Source organism: Zea mays, chromosome 1 (genome assembly GCF_902167145.1).
Source record: "Zea mays cultivar B73 chromosome 1, Zm-B73-REFERENCE-NAM-5.0, whole genome shotgun sequence".
Lineage (NCBI taxonomy): Eukaryota > Viridiplantae > Streptophyta > Magnoliopsida > Poales > Poaceae > Zea > Zea mays.
Window position 1 is genome coordinate 129,656,648 of NC_050096.1, and position 16,317 is coordinate 129,672,964.

A 16,317-nucleotide genomic window follows, 5' to 3' on the forward strand; every position below is an offset into this window, starting at 1 on the left:
TTTGTGTTTATTAATGTGCTGCGTCGCGCGACGATTCTTTTAGTTTATATTCATTAAAGTGTTGTGTCGCGCGCTTCGTCGCGCGACGATCTATTTTAATTTTAGGTTGTTTAAGGTGCGATGTCGCACGTCCAGACGCGCGACGTTCCACTTTAAACTCAGCCATGTTGGCGTATGTCGTCGTGCGCTTCGTCGCGCGATGCTTAACGTCTCTTTAAAATTAGTGCAAGTGTCTCGTTGTGCGCTCTGTCGCGCGGCGAGTCATTCACTTCTCAATTCAATCTAAATGTCGTGTTGTACGTCTCGACGTGCGACCGCTCCCTTTCATTCACCTTCAATTGTTTACAATAATTAAATGTGGAGCTCGACTTTACTTTATGCTGAACGTAGTGTCCAAATTAACTCACTTCCATTGAGCGAGTAATTTAATTCATAATCTTGTAACGTGATCGTTTCTCGACTGTCTTTTTCTCTTTCTCTCTTAGCCTTAATTGCGAACCCGCGTGGAACGTCTGTTTATTTACTGCATTCTATTGTATGGTGTATTGTTCTTTTGTATTAAATGTGTGGATGTATGTATGTTTGCGCTCGCATAGAGAACGATCTGGTTGAGGAGCCCGAAGAACTCGCAGGAGAAGCCCCTGAGCAGCAGTCGGTTGGTGGAGGCAAGTGTCCCTTGACCTATCTTTGTCCTATACATACTTTAATTCACTCCCCGCATTTCACAGTTATACCTAAGGATTGACTAGCTTTTGTTATCCATGTCCTCGTTTACCTATCTGGGTTGGATTATTATTGCTTAGTTTTATGCTATTGCTCAACTCTAATCAATGAACATGATGAGATTTATTTATGATACACTATTTTCCCTCTTATTCATGAATATATACTTGTGGCATTCAAGGGGGCTCGAGCGGTTTCTCGAGTGCCTCTCCGTAAGGACCTGTTTGTTGGATAACCGCCCGGGAAAACAGTGCAACCATGAGGGTGGAATGGGGTGCCCTTAGCTGAATAATTAGAGGATCCGGGGTGTAGTTCGCTTAGCCGTTGTGCCGTCAATGGGGCTCAGTGTATGCGGCTCGCTCTGCCAAGCTTGGGTTCGCCCCTTGGGGAGGAGTGCAGTGCATTTAGGAAATCTAACGGGTGGCTACAGCCCCGGGGAATCTTTGTAAAGGCTACGTAGTGATGCCCTGCTGGACCACCTAGGTAGTGGTCAATGGGGAGTAGCTCTCTCCGGGCAGAAAGGGAATCACGGCTTGTGGGTAAAGTGCACAACCTCTACAGAGTGTTTGAAAACTGATATATCAGCCGTGCTTGCGGTTATGAGCGGCCATGGGAGCTCCAGTGATTAGTGGTACTTGATCAGATATGTTCGGTTTGCAGGTGGCAATGAGATTGATGGTTCTTGGTTTTAACTCTGGTAATGGTAAGTGGTACTCTTTCCGTTTGGAAAGGAGTACGTTTGGGTTAATAACGTGGGTTAATTCTAATACTTGGCTTTCTCTACTAGTAATAATAATCTGACCAACTAAAAGCAACTGCTTGACTTACCCCCACATAAAGCTAGTCCACTACAGCCAAACAAGATACTTGCTGAGTATGTTGATGTGTACTCACCCTTGCTCTACACACCAAACCCCCCCCATCCCTAGGTTGTCAGCATTGCAACCACTGCTCAGGAGAAGACGAAGCCGTGGAAGGAGACTTCTAGGAGTTCCAAGACTACGACGAGTTCTAGGCGTGGGTTAGCGGCAACCCCCAGTCGGCTGCCTGTGAAGGCCGCGTTTATCTACGTTTCTTTTCCGCACTTTGATTTATTGTAAAGACTATGTGGATGTCTCAGACATATGATGTAATCGACTATTTCCCTTTTTAATACTATTTGAGCACTGTGTGATGATGTCCATGTTATGTAACTGCTGTGTAAGTGAATTGCTGATCCTGGCACGTACATGGTTCACATTCGGTTTGCCTTCTAAAACCGGGTGTGACAGTCGTGCTCTGCATCCCCTTAGGGACGACTTTCGAGCTTCTCCCTGTTTTTTCCATTTTCCCTGCACTCGATGGTGCATGCTCAATTTTTACATTTACATATTTGGGGGATTTTGCTCTCGTAGAGCTGGATAAGAAAAAGAGAAATTACATGCTATGGCCCCATTAAAAACCTTTCTCCCCCTTTGGAAAGGAAAATGGTGCCATAGAATAAATAAAAAGATTACATCAAGCTAGACATAATTTCGCCAAAGCTCATCCACATTCCAAGATCTAGGAATGTCGTTGCCATCCATATCCTTCAATCTGTAAGAACCGGGTCTTGATGAAGATACTACCAGAAAACGTCCTTCCCATTTCAGCTGTAGCTTGCCTACTGTATCTGGATTGGCCACTCTCCGAAGTACCAAATGCCCTGGCTTAATGTTCTTTAGCCGAACTTTTCTGTCATGCCATTTTATTGTTTCGACTTGGTATTTATTGATATTCTCCACGGCCTGAAGCCTGATCCCTTCTATAGCATCTTTTGCCACAGAATAATCAGCTTCGTCCTCTGCCGAAGCCACTGTTCTTATTGATCCTGTCTTAGCTTCTTCTGGAGTTATTGCTTCGTCACCAAACAATAGTTTGAATGGTGTAAAACCTGTTGACCTTGATATTTTTGTGTTATGGCTCCACACCACTTTGATCAATTCATCTAGCCACTTTCCTCTGGGCTGATTGAAGATTAACTTCATTATTCCCGTCATTATAATGCCATTAGCTCTTTTAACAAGTCCATTTGACTCCGGATGTCTGACCGATGCAAAATGAATCTTCATGCCAATTTGTTCACAGAATTCCTTGAAAGCTTCAGCATCGAACTGTGTTCCGTTGTCTACAGTAATAGCCTTCGGCACTCCAAAGCGACAAACAATGTTTTGCCAGAAGAATTTCTGGACGGTGACCGAAGTTATTGTGGCTAAAGGCTTTGCCTCAATCCACTTGGAAAAATACTCTACCGCTACCACAACATATTTTAGATTTCCTTGTGCTGGTGGAAGTGGGCCTAGCAAATCGAGGCCCCACCTTTGCAACGGTCAAGTGAGCTGTATTAACTGAGTGAGAGATGAAGGTTGCTTCTGGTCTCTTGCACATTTTTGACAACCTTCACATTTTTGGACTAATTCTGCTGCATCCGAAGCTGCCTTCAGCCAATAAAATCCTTGTCGAAAAACTTTTCCCATCAAGGGCCTAGATCCAATGTGAGATCCACACAGACCTGCATGTATTTCTTTCATTAATTCCATACCTTCGGTTCTTGATAAACACTTGAGGAGTGGTGAACAAACTCCATGTTTATACAATTCCCCTTCTATTATCACATATGGTCTTGTTCTTGCCTCCATTCTCTTGTTATAAGCTTCGTCACTTGAAAGACAATTGCCTTGGAGGAAAGATATTATTTCAGTTCTCCAGTCTTCACTGTATACCGGAGAAATAGTAAGCACTGCTCTTTCCATGAGCTCAACTGAAGGTGATTTTATTGTTTCAAAAAATACTTCCGAAGGTAGGGGGAGCCCCTGAGCCACCGATTTAGCTAGCAAGTCTGCATGCTCATTTTCACCTCTTGGAATATTCTTGACGGAAAAACCTTCGAAGGAAGCTTCCAACTTTCGAACTGCATCCAAATATTTTTCAAGCTTCGGATCTCGTGCCTTGCTACTTTTATCCACGTGGCCAGCAATAACTTGAGAATCAGTCTTTAGGATGGACCTTCTTATTCCCATTGCCCTTAGTTTCCAAAGCCCGAATAGAAGTGCTTCGTACTCAGCAATATTATTTGTGCAACTGAAATCCAGTTTGACTGCATAACATGTTTTGACTTTTGAAGGTGCCACTAGGACCGCAGCTGCTCCTGCACCAAAGGCTCCCCAAGAACCATCACAAAAAACTGTCCAAGCTTCGACATCTTTGCTTATCCCTTCTTCGTGAGCCCCTGGCGTCCAATCAGCGATGAAATCTGCTAGCACTTGGGATTGAATTGAAGACCTGTGCACGTAGTCAATAGTGAATTCATTAAGCTCCGTGGCCCATTTTCCAATCCTTCCAGTAGCTTCTCTATTCCTCATGATATCCTTCAGGGGCTGTGATGAAGGAACAATTATGTGATATGCTTGAAAATAATGCCGAAGCTTCCTGGATGCCATTAACACAACATACAACACCTTCTCCAATTCTGTATAGTTTTTCCTTGATAAACTCAAAACTTCAGAGACAAAGTATACTGGGACTTGCTTTTTAGCTTGTCCTTTAAGCTTCTCTTGTACAAGTGCCGCACTCACTGCAGAGTGCGAAGCTGCCACATACAATAGCAATGGAGCCCCTAGCACGGGTGGAGTTAATGTTGTTAAATCGATCAGGTATTGCTTCAGCTCTTCGAAAGCTTTCTGTTGAGTTGGGCCCCATTGAAAAACTTCAGCTGACTTTAGTACTTCAAAGAATGGTAAATTTCTTTCTGCTGATGTAGATATAAATTGATTCAAAGATGCCAGTCTTCCTGTTAGCCATTGGGCCCCCTTCTTTGTGCTTGGCGGCTCCATTCGAAGGATAGCTTCGATCTTGCTTGGGTTGGCTTCGATCCCCTTCGTTGAAACTAGACAGCCAAGGAACTTGCCCTAATTCACTTCGAAGACACATTTTTCTGGATTTAATTTCAGGCTAGCTTGCCTAAAATTAGCAAATGTTTCCTGCAAATCAGTAATGTGGTTTTCTTGCTTCATGCTTTTCAGTATGATGTCATCAACATATGTTAGTACATTTCTGCCTATCTGAGAATGAAGAACCTTGGCTGTCATCCTGCTGAAGCTTCCTCCATCATTCTTGAGCCCCTCAGGCATCCGAAGATAACAATATGTACCACTGGGGGTTATGAAGCTGGTCTTTGGCTCATCTTCCTTGTTCATCTAGATTTGGTGGTAGCCTGAATAACAATCTAGTAGACTCATGAGCTCTGACGAAGCTGCTGCATCTACTAGAGAATCTATTCTTGGTAATGGGAACTCATCCTTTGGACAAGCCTTGTTCAGGTCAGTAAAATCAATGCACATTCTCCATTTACCATTGGCCTTCTTCACCATAACAGTGTTGGCTAGCCATTCTCGGTATTTTACTTCTCTGATGACACCAACACTGAGAAGTCTTTTTACTTCATTCCGAGCACCTTCGGCTTTATCGTCAGACATTTTCCGAAGCTTTTGTTTCCTAGGTCTGAAGGATGGATCGACATTGAGTGAATGTTCAATGACGTCCCTGTTGACACCACAGAGATCGTTGGCTGACCATGCAAAAACATCTTTGTTGTTGAATAAAAACCTTATCAAGGTTTTCTCCTGCTCTTCAGATAATTGGGACCCCAGCAATACCTTCTGCTCTGCTATGTCTTCACATAGAAGCATGGGCTTCGGCTGATCAGCCGAAGCAGCCTTCTCTCTTCTGTACTTATACTGTTCACAAGCTTCGGCTCCATCTATATTGTGGATTGCTTTTGAGTCTATCCAATTTCCTTCAGCCTTTCTCGCAGCTTCCTGACTTCCATGAATAGCAATAGACCCTTGATCCGAAGGTATCTGCATGCATAGATATGCTGGATGAAGAATTGCTTCGAATGCGTTGAGTGTTCCTCGACCAATGATTGCATTGTAGGGGTATTCCATGTCAACAATATCAAACACAACCTGTTCAGTTCCTGTATTGTGGACAAATCCGAAGGTCACTAGCATTGTGATCTTGCCAAGTGCTACAATCTGCCTTCCTCCGAAACCACAAAGAGGGTGTGTAGCATCATGGATTTTATCCTCTGGCTCTTGCATCTGTTTGAAGGCCTTAGCAAATATGATATCCACTGCACTGCTTATATCAACCAGAACATTGTGGACTAGAAATCCCTTGATGACACAAGATATGACCATAGCATCATTGTGAGGATAATCCTTGAGCCGAAGGTCCTCTTGGGAGAAGGTAATTGGGATGTGAGACCATTTTGATTTGATGAAGGGTCCCTGCACCCCAACATGTTGTACCCTTCTCTGGGCCTCCTTCTTCTGCTTCTTGTTGGCCGGCTCTGAGCATGAACCGCCTGTTATTGGGAGCACCAGCTTCATAGTCGAAGCAGCTTCAGCTTGATTGTTTAACGAAGCCATCAGCTCAAAAAGTGGAAGTGAGTTCACCGGAGGTGGGCGCCAATGTTGGGGACTTGTTCTCAAATGCTAAAAGTCAAGAACAAGGCAACACAAAATATTAAATGTTAATGCCCTTCGTCCTTCGAAGGATTATTCCCCTCAGGATATAACGATCTTCGGACGAAGGTCATGAATGAAGGTCATGAAGGGCATGCGTTCATGATGAGGGTTATAAGATAATGAAAGATAAACTATATGAAATATGAAGATTGAAAGATAATATAATCAAGCACATAAAATTATTTATATATTTCATCATATAAACTTGAATATTAAGATATAATATTTAATTACATTTATACCTTCGGCTTGACAGAAGGTAAGAATCCAAGCGTCGCGTGCAAGCGATTACAAGATGGCCTGAACAGTACGGGTGTACTGTTCATCTATTTATAGGCACAAGACGCAGCCTGTGAGAAATTACATTCATGCCCTTTACAAATGCTTACAATCATAATACAAGCTATCACGGGTCGATTGGTCATTTCATCTTTAAGTCGGTGCACTCCTTCGTCTTGAGACATGTCACTATGCCGAAGCTTTATGGATGACAGCTTCGGCACTACTTTTGAGAGGATCTGCCGAAGGTGTTTCTTCTTACAGGATCTTCGGCGATGAAGCATACCCCCAACATAAAGCCTTACTCAAAATCAAGCCCTGAAAAACGACAAATGAGCATGAAATGAGGGTAAGAAAAACCATTAGAAATGTTACATTATAGAACGACAAACCAAAACATACACCCCTTCAGGCTGTTGTATGCAAGACTGTCCGCAAGCTGATCCTTCAACATCGCAGATAAGCCGAGTTCAAGCTTCGGATAGCCTATATTGTCCGCCATTTCCCAGCAGACATTTATCTCTTTATTGTCTGGCAGGTAATAAAGGAAATCATCTTCGTCATTGCCACCATACACCAAAGACCCTTGGGGGTACTTCAGATCCTTGGCATAATGTTGCGCTTCGGCAACTTGCTCTCTAATAGTTGCTTTCCTGAAGTATGCCGAATAATAAAATTCAAATCATCCCTGGAAGGTGCTTCGAGAGTAGGTGCCGAGGGTTTCTCAGGAAGGCTATCCTTTAAAAAACCTTCCGCTGTCGTTTCCGAAGTTCCAGCTTCGGCAGGAGCTTCTGCAGGTCCAGTTTCAGTAGTAGTCTGAGCCATGCTGGCGGCGTCATTTTTTCTAGAACTTTAGCCTCCGTTCTAAGTGCTTTGGCAGAAGAAGGAGTTGATGTTTTCATAGACTCCATAACAACATCTAGCACACTGGCCATTCTCCTTTTCCTCGGAGTAGCTGCGGGGATGTTTGATGGCTTTGGCAGTTCCATTGCACATGGTGGACTCGGTGCCTTCAACTGTTCTGTCGTTTTCTCTAGTTCTGGCTCTTCAGTCACATTTCTCCTAGCTTCGACTGGCACAAAGCTACTTGGCTCTATGATAGGAGCGGTCCCCTCAATTAATTTTGGCACGATGGCTGTTTCAATACGCCTTGGTCGGCGCGTTAAAACTTTAACCTTTTTTGACCTCGATGCACTATAAGTCGCCGAGGTAGCAGCTTTCCTCTTCTTCCCTTGCTTTCGTGAAGGATAACAGTAGTCCGGGTACACAAACCCGATAACATCAAACACCCTATTTAATCTCTTTTTGCCCTGAGCTCCTAAGGCAATTGTCATGGCTTCATCTTTGGCCTTTGAATATGCCCCAACCAGCTTGCCACTAGTCGCCTCTATGGCATCTAGCCAGTCATCATTTGGTTCATCAAACTGGCTCCTGTATTGAAAGGTATACTTCAGATACACAAAACCATTTTGGTTGGAGCCAGCGGCAGTCTCCTTTAGCATTTCCCATCCATGAGCAAGTGGCCACACTCTGTAAGCAATATGCTCTTGCACCAAGTCTCTTGTGCCAATGTATGTACACAGTGTATTAAAAGTTGTCTGGCATGTTTGCACGTCGTTTCCAACTGCAATGGTCGACCTCCTGATGCTAAAACGAGACCATATAGGCCGCAGAATGACCCCTTTTATATCTTCCCTCTCACTCAGATCAACCTTCACATAAAACCATTCTTGCATCCAGGAGCCTAGCCACTTTTTCCGAAATGTCGGCACAGGATAGCTGGCCTCGGTGTGGTGCACGAAGTTGTAGCAGCCAAAATTGTTGTGATATTGCTCTTTCCCAGTTGCCTTCGTCTATGTTGGGGACTTGTTCTCAAATGCTAAGAGTTAAGAACAAGGCAACATAAAAAGTGTTAAATATTAAAGTCCTTCGTCCTTCAAGACATTATGTCCCTTCGGATATAATGAGTTCTGGACGAAGGTTATGAAGGAAAAAACCTTCGTAAGCTCGATAGATAATAAAGAAGAATTCACATACGAAATACGAAGAATAATTTTAATACTATTGTCAATTTATTTTTTATTTGCATTATCATGTTCAAAATAATAAATTATAAATGTACCTTCGAATTGACAGAAAGTAAAGGTACAGGCGTGATGCGAAAAGCGAATGCCAAGTCAGCGTGAACAGTACGGGAGTACTGTTCATCTATTTATAGGCAAGGGACGCAGCCCGTGTAGAATTACATTAATGCCCTTTACATTTATCAATAACTCTATAGTAATTCTTTGGGGTCTAATTTGCCTTTTCATCTTTAAGTCGGTTCCCCTTTTCTGCTGTCATGCCGAAGCTTTTCTGCGCATAGCTTCGTGATCATTTTATCCTTCGTCATAATCGCCTTCCGTCTCACTCAAGCTTCGTCCTGACCGTACTCTTGTATACTCATAACCCGATTCTGAAGATACATGTTCACATATTTCACTTGGAAAACATTGTCAAATCATGTTTTTGAGGACCTTCGGAAGTCGAAGGCCCCCAACAGTAGCCTCTCGCAATATTAATTTGCTAGAATGATAAATTCGTATTGTGACATGGACAAAGGCCTTATGCCGAAGGTCCGAAAAAACACCTTCCCTTTGCTAGAATAGCAACAGTCATTGACAAGCGGGACCCCCCAGTTTTCAACGCACTAGGTGTATAAATAAGAGCTTACCACGAGTTTATTTGGCACGCTTTCTTGCCAACTGCTCTTGCTCACTCGACTTTTAGCCTGTGCGCAACAACACTTGCTTGGCTTTTTAAATTTTTAAGCTTCAGATTTGAGAGCACTTTCTCAGCGTTTGCGAAGATGTCTGAAGATAAGAAAGCTATTGCTGAATCGAAGCTGAGCCTTTCTGAGGAGATGCATCTCGGGTTTCTTCAATCAATATCTAAGACCAATACAGAGAAGATCACTAGGGAGATTTTAGAGGGTTTATCTGAAGACACTAGTGACAGTGACAGCTATGATGTAGAAAGTGGGGGTGAAGACTCCGAAGATCGATCGTGGCGATCAAGTCACACAGTCTTCGGAAAGTCGAGCATTAAACAAAGTCATGTTGATAACATGGGGGGAAGGTATTTTCGAGACATGTCTACAGTGAGGGCAGATGACGGGGAGAAGACTGTGCCTACTCCCGAAGAGAATGAAGTCATAATCTTCCGAAGCTTCTTAAAGGCTGGACTGATGTTTCCCTTGAGCAGTTTTGTCGTGGAAGTATTGAAGATATTTGAAATCTACCTTCATCAACTTACTCCCGAAGCAATCATAAGAATGGCATCTTTGCCTGGGCCGTGAGGAGCCAAGGTTTAGAACCAAATGCAAAAAGTTTCTACAACATACATGAGCTATTGTATGAGACAAAACCCTGGGGTAAAGAGCAGTATCACAACAACTTTGGCTGCTACAGCTTCGGCGCCCGATCTGGGTCAAGTTGTCCCGTGCCAACCTTTCGGAAGAGATGGCCCGACGACTAGATGACGGAATGGTTTTATGTGAAGAATGACCTGAAAACACGGGAAGATATTAGAGATATCATTATGCGCCCTATCTGGCAATGCTTCGGCCTTCGGAGGCCGAAGGTGGAAATGAATGAAGCAGCCGAAGAATGCCAGAGAGCCTTCGTTGTGGTTTGCTCTTTTATTGGGACAAGGGATTTGGTCCAAGAACACATTGCTTTCAGAGTATGGCCACTTGTAGAAAAGTGGGAAATGCCGAAGGAGACCGTTAGAGAAACTAACGAAGGTGGATTAGTTAGGCTAAAATACACATTCCAATGTGGAGATAAATTCGTTGAGCCAGATGACGACTGGCTAAAAAGCATTGAGGCCATAAGTGATGAATTGCTTGGATTATACTCGAAGGCCGAAGATACTACATTATCAGCGGCCTTCGGAGGCCGAAACAAATAGAGACTCGACCGAGTATTTGATGCAATTGGGTTTGTCTACCCCGACTACCGTTATCCAACGCGGGGTCAAAAAAGAAAGAATACATCTTCTGCGAAGGAAGTTGCTTCAGCCGCTCCTAGCGAGACGACGCCGAAGAGGAAAAGGGTAAAGGTTCTCACACACTGGCCACATTATATTGAACCGGCCACAGTGCCTGAGTTTGCCGGTGAGACCTCTTCGGCCACCGAAGCTAAAGAACCAACTTCCCTGCCGAATATTGAAGGGCCGGCCGAAGTGCCGGTGACAGAAAAAATAGAAGAACTGAGGGCTGAAGAACCAAAGACATCGGAAGTTCTAAGTCCTTCAGCAAAAATTGAGGCAGCTACAAGCCAAAAGGGTCCAGCAGTGACCCCCAAAAGAAAAAGGATGGTTAATGTGCTGGATGTTTTGGAGACAATAAAGTCTTCAAGCACAACTCCGAAGAAAATTGTTGAATCTTCTGAAGTGCATATTGAAGCATTTGATGCCGAAGTCTCAAAACATCAATCTGAGTCTGAAGCTGGGCCTTCAGAGCCCACCAAGGTGAAATCCTTGGAAGCCGAAGAAACAGAAACATCAGAACAAATTTTGGCTGAAGAAACTGGTACTGCCGCCCCCGAAGCATCTTCCGAAGCCTTCGATTATATTTTACGTCATGCTTCGGGGAAAAATTTGATTGAAAAAGAAAAGCAAGAGGCCTAGTTTTACGCTAAAAAGCTAAAATATCCAAAGGGGGCGTTGATATTCAACGGCAGTGGAGAAGAAGACTTTTTGTATTGTCTCCCTGACAGCAAGGAGATTTCTGTCTGCCGGGAGATGAGCAAGAGCTTCGGATTCCCAATACTAGAAAACGGGCTCTCGGTGTTATCAAAAGACGATCTAGCCGATAGCTTGGCGTATAATAGCTTAAAGGTGCGAAAATAAGGTTTTTTGTTATTATTTCTTGGAATCAAATTTTTTCATTTGTTTAAACTTATTGAAACCAAACTTTTTTGCAGGGTCTTATACTTAGCAATGCCCTCAGGGCCCAAAAAGATGCCGAAGACGAAGGGTGCGTTATGGCCCTGAGCAACCTTCGTTCCGAAGTAATTGAACTAAGGAACGAAGGTCTCGAAAAAGATAAAATATTGCATTCATTGATAAATAGAATAAAAGAAGACGAAGCTACTTTTAAAGTTCAAGCTGAGGCTCAGAGGCGTGAAATTGAAGATCTCCGAAAACAACTAGCCAGAGCTAAAGAGGAACGCACACTTGAAGAAACAAAACGAGAAATCAGTGAACAATGGGCCAACCATTTGGAAAAAAAGCGTTGAAGAGCTTCGTGCATCTAAGAAAAGATGCTATGAAAAATCTATAGAATGTGTTAAAAAGTAAAAACCAGCTTCGCCAGCGTTGGCGCATTTTCAAGTGAAGAGAACTTCACAAGGGGTGACCCCGAAGGCCCAATCGAATGGATCAGCCACAAAGCTGAGGCCTTTGAAGAAATTTTGAATAGCCGCGGAGACATATGTGCCTTTTTTGGGTGCCAGGGGGATTGCTACCATTTTGGAGAGGAAAGACTGTGAGCATGTGAAATTCTTGGCACAATCCGAAGCCGCCTTATCCTCCGAAGATATAAAAGACCCCTTGGCCGAAGCAAGCCTGGTCGGTGGAAAATTTTTCACCGACATCTGGGACAATGGTGGTCGGGAAATGGCCCAAGAAATTATTAGAAAAAGTGAGAAAGGCATTCATGACGCTAGGAAAGTAGCAGAGGCTACTGAAAAAAGTGCGGATCCCGAAGAGCAATTAGGTACTGACTAGTGGTTTTCGGCTCTTTGTTGTATTTCTTAATTTCAGACTTGCTTATGTTTTGTAATAAAGCCGTACTTTCTCCTCCCTCAGAGCCTACCGAGCCATCGGCGGACCCCCCCGCGAAGGGGGACGACGAAATTAGAAAAATGGCCGAAGCCATCATGGATAAAGTTGTTGATCAGCTACTAAATGAAGCTGCAGAAATAGTTCTAAGGGAAGATTAAATGTTATTGTAAAAACATTTAGAATGTAACATTTGTTGAGAAACATGTGTAATATTTTGTAACTTTGAATGTAATATATTAGCTGTTTATGGTTTTATTTTTTACGATGCATGAAACTTCTTATACATACCATTTTTGAGCCTTCGGCGAAAAAACACCTTCCCTTCTTTTCATGCTTCGTAAACAATATCCGTGTTCTCATAAGATCAGTAACCAATCCTCGTAAAATCAATAACCAATAGATCTTTCCATTTCAGAATTTAACGAAGGTATAACTCTTCAATAGCTATTTTTTGTGCCTTGTCACTATTTCTTCGAAACAATCTTCGAATATCAATACTAAAACCCCCTTCTTGCGTTGTTGATGCAATATGATGTATGATGTTATGCTATGCAAATGATGTAATGATTTGATGTTATGCAATATGATATTTGCCGAAGGTCGACATTTTTTCATTGCAAGCCTCCCTTAGGAGCTTGTTCGCCTTTTACTTCATTGGAATCAGCGTTTATTTTTCGCTGTAAGCCTCCCTTAGGAGCTTCTTCGCCTTTTACTTTCAGCGGAATCAGCGTTTATTTTTTGCTGTAAGCTCTGCATTCCCTTCGGAACGACTTTTGAGCAAAAAACTTACACTACGCTCCCTTAGGAATGACTTTTTGCTGCTTCGACGAAATTACGCTGCGTTCCTTAGAATAAAATTTTCGATAATTCGAAGGTCCTCCTTGCCACCATAAATTCTTATGCTTCGGCAACTTAAGCCTATGGAGAAGATATATTTTCATTATGGTAAAAAGCTAAACTGTTACAAGAGATTAAAAACAACGGAAAAGTACTTAAGCCTCCTATAAGTGTTCCTTATTAAAAATAAAATAATACTAAATGCGAAAAACTGCTGTCGGGGTAGGATATTTGTCAGTAAATATGCTTCGACTCTGGCACAGTGCTATTGACTGTGCGAGCTTCGGACTCTTCTCTGAAGTCCCGTTGGAGGTGAGTGTGCTGACTCCCTTCTGGCTGCTGGCCGCGTTGCGTTGGTGGTGGAGGTGGAGGCTGTTGCCAAGATGCTTGGGGTTGGCTTGCCGAAGCAACAGAAGCTACAGGGTGGTTGCCTACATATTCTGGAATGTAAGGCGAATGGTATGAAGCAGTATGCATGACTCGCTTCGGCTGACTCTGTTGTGCTGCAGCCTCTGCTATCTCCTTTTGCTTCTGGATGCTAACATGGCACATCCTGGTGGTATGGCCCTTGTCCTCACCATAGAATAGACAATAAATTTTCCTTGGCTGATCCCCAAATCTTCCTCCGAAGCCCCTGGCGCCTCTGCCCCTTGGAGCTGGCGGCCGGAAAGAGCTTTGTTGCTGCCCCGAAGCTTGCGAGGAGTATTGTGGCCTTTGCTGTTGACTCCCTCTATCATCACTCTGAGTAGAATTGTGAATTGACCTAACGTGCCTCGGATGAAATCTTCCTCCGAAGCCCCTAGTCATTTCAGAGAACCTGTATGCTTCCTCCCTTCTTTGGCGGAAGTCATTGTCAGCTCTAATATACTCGTTCATCTTCTGGAGCAGCTTCTCCAAAGTTTGAGGAGGTTTCCTGGCAAAGTATTGAGCTGAAGGTCCCGGCCGAAGCCCCTTAATCATGGCCTCAATGACAATTTCATTGGGCACTTTTGGTGCCTGTGCCCTTAGACGCAGGAACCTTCGGACATACGCCTGAAGGTATTCTTCGTGGTCCTGGGTGCACTGAAATAAAGCTTGAGCAGTGACCGGCTTTGTTTGAAACCCTTGGAAGCTGGTTATCAGCATGTCCTTCAGCTTTTGCCATGAGGTGATTGTTCCTGGCCGAAGAGAGGAGTACCAGGTTTGCGCAACACTCTTGACAGCCATGACGAAAGACTTTGCCATGACTGCAGTATTGCCACAATACGAAGATATGGTTGCTTCATAACTCATCAAGAATTGCTTCGGGTCTGAATGACCGTCATACATGGGGAGCTAAGGTGGCTTGTAAGACAGGGGCCAAGGTGTAGCCTGCAGTTCTGTTGACAGAGGAGAAATATCATCAAAAGCAAAATTTCCATGATGGAAATCTTCATACCAGTCTTCCTCGTTGTAGAAGCCCTCCTGATGAAGCTCTCTATGCGGAGGCCTTCGATTCTGGTCATCTTGAGCGTGATGACGAACTTCTTCAGAGGCCTCGTCTATCTGCCTTTGCAGGTCAGCTAGACGAGCCATCTTTTCCTTCTTCCGTTGGACCTGTTGATGGAGCATCTCCAAGTTTTGGATTTCTTGATCCAAGTCGTCTTCCGGAGGCGTTGGACAGGTGGCCTTCCTCTTCTGGCTTCGGGCCTCCCTAAGAGAAAGGACATCCTGATTGGGGTCCAGCGGCTGCAGAGTGGCAGCCCCTGTTGCTAAAGCTTTCTTCGGCGGCATGACGAAGGTGATGCTTGCCAAAGGTGTTCAAAACTCAAAAAATGGAAGTGAGTTCACCGGAGGTGGGCGTCAATGTTGGGACTTGTTCTCAAATGCTAAGAGTTAAGAACAAGGCAACATAAAAAGTGTTAAATATTAAAGTCCTTCGTCCTTCAAGACATTATGTCCCTTCGGATATAATGAGTTCCGGACGAAGGTTATGAAGAAAAAACCTTCGTAAGCTCGATAGATAATAAATAAGAATTCACATACGAAATACGAATAATAATTTTAATATTATTGTCAATTTATTTTTTATTTGCATTATCATGTTCAAAATAACAAATTATAAATGTACCTTCGAATTGACGGAAAGTAAAGGTACAGGCGTGATGCGAAAAGCGAATGCCAAGTCAGCGTGAACAGTACGGGAGTACTGTTCATCTATTTATAGGCAAGGGACGCAGCCCATGTAGAATTACATTAATGCCCTTTACATTTATCAATAACTCTATAGTAATTCTTCGCGGTCTAATTTGCCTTTTCATCTTTAAGTCGGTTCCCCTTTTCTGCTGTCATGCCGAAGCTTTTCTGCGCATAGCTTCGTGATCATCTTATCCTTCGTCATAATCGCCTTCCGTCTCACTCAAGCTTCGTCCTGACCGTACTCTTGTATACTCATAACCCGATTCTGAAGATACCTGTTCACATATTTCACATGGAAAACATTGTCAAATCATGTTTTTGAGGACCTTCGGAAGCCGAAGGCCCCCAACAGTCTGATATAATAGCTCGTGCATATTGCAGAAGCACCTGGCATCTGGCTATAATCCTTGACTCCTCATGGCTCATATGAAAACCCCTACTTTGACAATAGCTTCGGGGGTAAGTTGGTCAAGATAAATTTCAAAAGTTTTCAGAACTTTGACCAACATTTTGTCCCACTACAGGAATCCAGTTAATCCCCGTCGGCTGCAAATCGACGGGAATAACCTCTAAACCGACGGGAATTACTAATTCCCGTCGGTTTATGGCTAATTCGCATCGGTCTTAAGCCGATGGCCATCACATGTCGGGGATACCATAATTCCCATCGGCGGCTGACGGGAATAAGTAATCCCCGTCGGCCGCGTATAGACCGGCGAGAGTTATTACTAATTGCCGTCGGCTAGGCCACCGACGGGAGTTATTATTAAGTGTCGTCGGCCAGGCCAACCGACCGGAGTTATTGTTAATCCCCGTCGGCCCTACATAGCCGACGGTAGTTACTAATTAATCCCCGTCGTCCCTACCTAGCCGACGGGAGTTACTGGGCCGACGGGAATTAATTGTTAATTCTCGTCGGTTCGACCATAGGCGACGGGAATTA